The sequence below is a fragment of the Petaurus breviceps genome, unplaced genomic scaffold (genome assembly GCF_028583685.1).
Source record: "Petaurus breviceps papuanus isolate PSGF00001 unplaced genomic scaffold, PetGlider_PUasm1.0 90925, whole genome shotgun sequence".
NCBI lineage: Eukaryota > Metazoa > Chordata > Mammalia > Diprotodontia > Petauridae > Petaurus > Petaurus breviceps.
Window position 1 is genome coordinate 25,894,943 of NW_027187380.1, and position 5,882 is coordinate 25,900,824.

General features: G+C 39.6%; 1 pseudogene; it reads right to left on the reverse strand.

Annotated features, from left to right (window-relative positions):
- Positions 1-4,854: 4,854 nt before the first annotated feature.
- Positions 4,855-5,581, reverse strand: LOC138152301 (nucleoside diphosphate kinase B pseudogene; annotated as a pseudogene).
- Between the last annotated feature and the right edge of the window lie 301 nt (positions 5,582-5,882).

Genomic DNA, 5,882 nt, shown 5'->3' on the forward strand with positions numbered 1-5,882 from the left:
TGGTGTTTTTTTATCTTCACCAAAATCAAAACAAATAAACAAACAAACAAAACAAACAAAAAAGACCCCAAACCCTAAGGTCCAGAGAGGCCAATGATTGCCTGAGGATAGATGGTGGCTAGGACAAAATCAGCACCCTAGGTATTCTGGCTTTTAATGTGAGTATCTTCCAGTCAACTAGGCTACTTCTATTGGTCTTTCTCTTTTTACATTTGTTTCCCCCTAAAAAACAAACAAACAAAAACAACATTTTGGGGACAAGCAAATGATGTTATAAAAGGCACTCATTGGATAAGAGATACAAAGGGTCGCCAAGTGATGTTAGATCCCCTCTTGAAATCTGAACAACTGTATAAAGTCAATTTTTTTTAACTGCCACAGCAAGGAATTTTTTATCATTGGCCGTTGAAATAGTATGCATTTCATATTCATGTGCACCAACATAGTTTGTTTTCTTTTGCTAAAATGTTAGCAAAACCTATGAAGAAGAACTTGTCTATTGAAACTGTTTGATTTCTAATTGACAATGCAGTTGCCTCTTCCTGCCCTCCACTCCCATAGTCTTTAAATTTTTTAAACAAATTTTTAAAAATTATCAAGCATTTTTCCCTCCCTCATACCCCACTTAGGGAAAAAAAAACAAAAAGAAATACAAAACTCTTAAAACAAATAAGCGTAGTTGAGCAAAACAAATTCTCATATTGGCCACATCTAAAAATATGTGCTTCATTCTTCATATTGTGTCCATTAAGTCCCAGACAGGAGACAGGCAGCATTCTTCATTTCCTCTCCACTGGAATCATGGTTGATCAATGCTCTGATCAGGAAGCATTTGTCTCTTGCTACTGAAGACTCACTAAAGACACAAAGACAATAAAGCAGTCACATCACAGAGGAATGCTACTACATTCCAAACAAAGTTAATTAAGGTGATTGTCATTAGGAACGTTACTTTCTCTCCGGACTTAGATCCTAATATGAATTTCACTTGAACAGAGCAAGTTTGCCCCAACATTTTTTAATGACTTGGGCCCATGTCTGCACATAAATAAGATGGAATGAGCTAGGGATGAATGTAACATCTTACATTTAGAGCATTAGATGGGGCAGGCCTGATTAGAGAGCAGGTGGTCTGAAAAATATCTGGATTCCAAGTTCAATAAATGGCAGCCCAAAATAACAGAAGTAATGTTATCTGTGGCTTCATTAAGAAAGGTTGCTTTTAAGAGTAAAGAAGTAATATCCTCCCCCTCTGCCATGGTCATATAATATCAGGGTACTGTGTTCCATTCTGGGCACCACAATATAGGAAGGATACATATGAGCTAAAGATGTACAGAGAAGGTAGTCAGAATGGTGAAGAGTCTCAAGTTCATGCAATGTGAGGATCTGTTACAGGAATAGGAATCTTTAACCTAGAGAAGGAAAGGCTCAGGGGACCATGATAACTCTCTTCAGGTATTCAAAAGGCTATCATATGGAAAAGGGGTTAGATTGGTCCTGTTGGGCCCCAGAGGGGACCATGAGCAGAATTTACAAGAAGGTAAATTAGACTTAGAAGAAAGAATTTCTTAACAATGAGAAGCACCCAAAACTGAAATGAACTGCCTTGGAGAGGTAGTATGTTCTGCCTAATTGGAGATCTTTAAGCAAAAAGGTGGTGCAGTGGATAAAGCACTGGGTCTGGAATTAGGAAGATTTACCTTCATAAAGGCAAATCTGGCTTCAGACACTGTGTGACCCTGGACAAGTCACTTAATCCTATTTGCCTCAGTTCCTCATCTGTAAAATGAGCTGGAGAAAGAAATGGCAAACCACTCCTGTATCTTTGCCAGGAAAACCACTGAAAAACAACTGAATAACAACCACAAAGCAAAAGCTAGATGGTCACTTGTCTATATAAGTCACCTCAGTCTTTCTGGGATCCTATTATCTGTGGGGGCCTAAGCCCCCACAGAAAAGTATAAGCTTTTCCTTAACCATGAAAGGATATTCAACTATGTTTCCCAGTAAAAGGATTTCTAAATCACGGATTTGCAAATCCAATCCTCTCCTTCGCAAATTCAAAAGCAAGCCCAGCCTGAGTCTAGCAAGGCAGCAGGGGTGACCATCTGCTCATGCACACAGATCAAGAGCATATCTCAAAGCCTTTATGTTGCTGATAGAAACAAGAACAGGATTTACCTAGAAATACTGAAGAGGCAGGCAATAGAAAATTTATAATAAAAATCTTTAATAACAGATAAAACAGAACATAAAATGAGAGAGAAATTTCCTACTTCGATCAAGTCTCTGGGCTGCTGATATGCAAATTAAATAAGATATGCAGTCCATGCCCTCAAAAAGCTTACAATCTAATAAGAGGATAAAACTTCCCATCTTGCAGTATTATTAATTTACAAATACAAAGATTAGATATTGATAAAGTTATGCAAGAAATTTGGAAATGGAGATCTCTGACCATCATCTTGAAAGGAGAGAAAATGGGCAGGCAGACCAAGAAAGGCATTATGGAAAAGGTTCTCTTTGAGTTGGGAAAGGAGAAATTTCAATAGACAGTGATGAGGACAGGAAGAAGTCATTATAGGCCCAAAGGATGACATGCACAAACACATAGAATTTAAGTGATCTATTTGAGAAGAGTGATAGGTGACTAACCCAGTTTAGCTACAAGCATAGAGTAAATTGAAAAGGAAGCATGAAGCCAAATTGTGGAGGGTCTCAGATGCTAGGGCAACTATATTTTAGCTGGGAAGCAATGAGGAGCCACTGGAAATCTTATAATGCAATCAGATGGATACATTAGAAATATAAATCAGGCAAAAGTATAGATTGGATAGGGGAGAGAGGAAGAAATACCAATGTAAAGCCAAGCATGAGCAGCTCTCCAGAGGACTGCTGCCATGAATAGCTCTAAGATTCTGATCACATAGTATAGTGAACTCTCTATTTATTCAGTAGTAAATTAAAGCAAAACATTCACAGAAACCAAAATACAGCATTCACAATGATGTAATATAACAACTTAATTATAGTTTTCACTTAAAGTGGCCACATAGTTTTAAACAAAATGTATCATTCAGTAAGTCCTTAACTCAATCATCCTTAAGGAGCAATCCTCCTTAAGGGACACAAAGTACAAAAGTCAACATTTTCCCCACCCCTAGGTCATATTGTCTTAATCTCTCAGTCAAAAAGTCTTCTTTCTTCTTGATTGGAGATTAGCTTCCAATCATCTTTAACTCAGTCATCCTTAAATGGTACAAAGTACAGAGTACAAAGTTCTCCCACCTCTACATTACAGTAAATCATGATCTTCTCAGTCAGCACTAAGTACCCAAGGAGAGGTCTTTTCATCTTGGCTTGAGGATGGCTCCTGAATTCAACAGTTCTCTTCCATGGATTCATAGGCAGCTCCTTGTCCATCTCCTCATCCGATTGCTCATCCAGTTCCCATTCCATATTGAAACTCACAGTGTGCAGTCCATCTCAAGTCCTTCACTGTTTCTGTTTCTGGGAAGACAAAGCTTAACATAGCCAAAACAACATCCATTCACATTGCTGGCACCATCATCAATTCACTATCTGCCTGTGAAATCAACACATACCCACAAACAACATCTGAGAACTCAACACAAACCTACAAACAAAGTCTGAGAACTCAACATAAATCACCAGTATAGTCCCAGGACCTCTGAAACCCTCCTCCAGGACTTCTGTAAACAGACAACAAGAAAATCCTCTTTCAGGGCTTCCAGTAAGGTCCCAGGACTTCTGTACAAAGTATCACAAACACAACAGAACAAACAGAGTGCCTGGCCTACACAACTGTTCCCTTTCTAAGTTCTGCTCCATCCCAGCTGTGCTCCTTCTTATATATGGTGGTTCTCCTTCTTGTTCAGCCCCTTATTATTGCATCAGCAAGTTCCTCCCACCTTCAAATCACAAGGGGCTCAAACAAGGTGGTAAATACTTAAGTAGCTGAAACAAAGTGCTAAGTACTTCTTTGCTTGCCAGTTAAAAAGAGTATTACAATAAACAGTAAAGTTACCTGAGCTCTCCCAAATTGCCCTGCAAACAACATTAAAATAACACCTCAAAATGAATTTTGGAACAGCAGAACCAAAAGAAGAATAGGGGGAAGCAATTTACCAGCCCAAGACAACTTAGAAGGTTGGCAGGAAAAGTCTGTCTTACTGGGGTGAGAATTAAACAGTCCAGCACAGATCATGCCCTGGCAAGCCAGCGGAAGTTCTTGGGGGCAACTAAACCAGAGACAGTGGCTTCAGGAGTTCTCAGACAATAGATAGTAAGGGGATCAAACAACTGATTAGAAGGAGATTGCAGGGGACCCTTTGCTGGCACTAGAGGAAGGACTCTGTTGTATTGCCCATATGCAGTTCTGGATCACAGTGCCAAAGCAAAGAGAAGCAGGGACACTTTTTATAGTTCCAGAGTGGAAAAGAGTGTTTATGGTCACTCACAGATCAGAACATAGACCAGGAGAGCAGTGATCACATCTCTCCTCCCCTCTTCCACCTTGGAAGAATTGAAAACTTACAGAACTAGCTCAGAAAACAACAGCATGAAAAAGTCTAAAGTTTGGGATAGTGGGTCTCCAAGCCTAGTTAAGCAGAGCCCAGTTTTAACATAAAGTTAAAAGTCAAGAAATAGTCTAGAAAATGAGTGAACAACAACAAAAACAACCTAACCCTAGAAAGTTACTGTGGTGACAGGGAAGATCAAAACACAAACTCAGAAGAAGACAACAATATCAAAACAGATATATCCAAAGCCTCAAAGGGAAATGTGAATTGGTCTCAGGCCCAAAAAGAATTCCTAGAAAAATGGAACTTTTTTTTCCCCCTTATTTCCAAGGCTTTATTGAACAGGATTACAGGGCTGTTTTAGAAAATGATGGTTCCAATTCCTTTCAATCCCCTGGCATGAAATGTTGTATTCAGGGATGGAGACATACATACACATACACACAAATACCACAGCTACTAAAAGAAGTAGGTCCAGTATATATCCACTTTTAAAACCCTTATTCATAGACCCAGTCATGAGCACAAGACTTATAATCAACCAGTTCTTCTGGCTTAAAGCACAGGCTGATCTACTTCTCAGCACTTTTTACAGAATCACTGCCATGAATGATGTTCCTGCCAACTTGAATGCAGAAGTCCCCATGAATGGTGCCTGGCTTGGAATCAGCTGGGTTGGTCTCTCCCAGCATCACTCTGCCTGTCTTCACCACATTTAAGCCCTCCCAAACCATGGCTACAACAGGCCCCGAGTTCATATATTTCACAAGCCCAGGGAAAAATGGCCTGTCCTTCAAGTCAACATAGTGCTGTTTCAGATGTTCCCCTGAGGCCCTAAGGAACTTCATGCCCACGAGACGGAATCCCTTCTGCTCAAAGCGTTTGATGATGTCCCCGACCAGGCCCCGCTGGACGCCGTCGGGCTTGATGGCAATGAAGGTGTGCTCGGTGTTGACCATGGTCCAGGGAGAATCGGGCTGGAGCAGGAGAAAGAGGAGTCTATGGCTGCGGCAGAGAAGGAGGCTGGAGCCCCCAGAACTTTTTTAACAAGGGATTTTAAAAAATAAATTTAAAAGGTAGAGGAAAAATAGAGGAAAGAGAGTGATATAATAAAATCATGAAAAATAGTCAACAATTTGGTAAAAGAGACACACACACGCACAAAATCTGAAGAAAATAATACCTTAAAAATCAAAATAGGTCAAATCATAAAAGAAGTACAAAATTCTAATAAAGAGAATAATGCCTTAAAATGAAGAACCGAACAAATGGAAAAAGATGTACAAAAATTCAATGGAAACAAGAACTCCTTAAAAAGTAAAAGTGATCAAATGG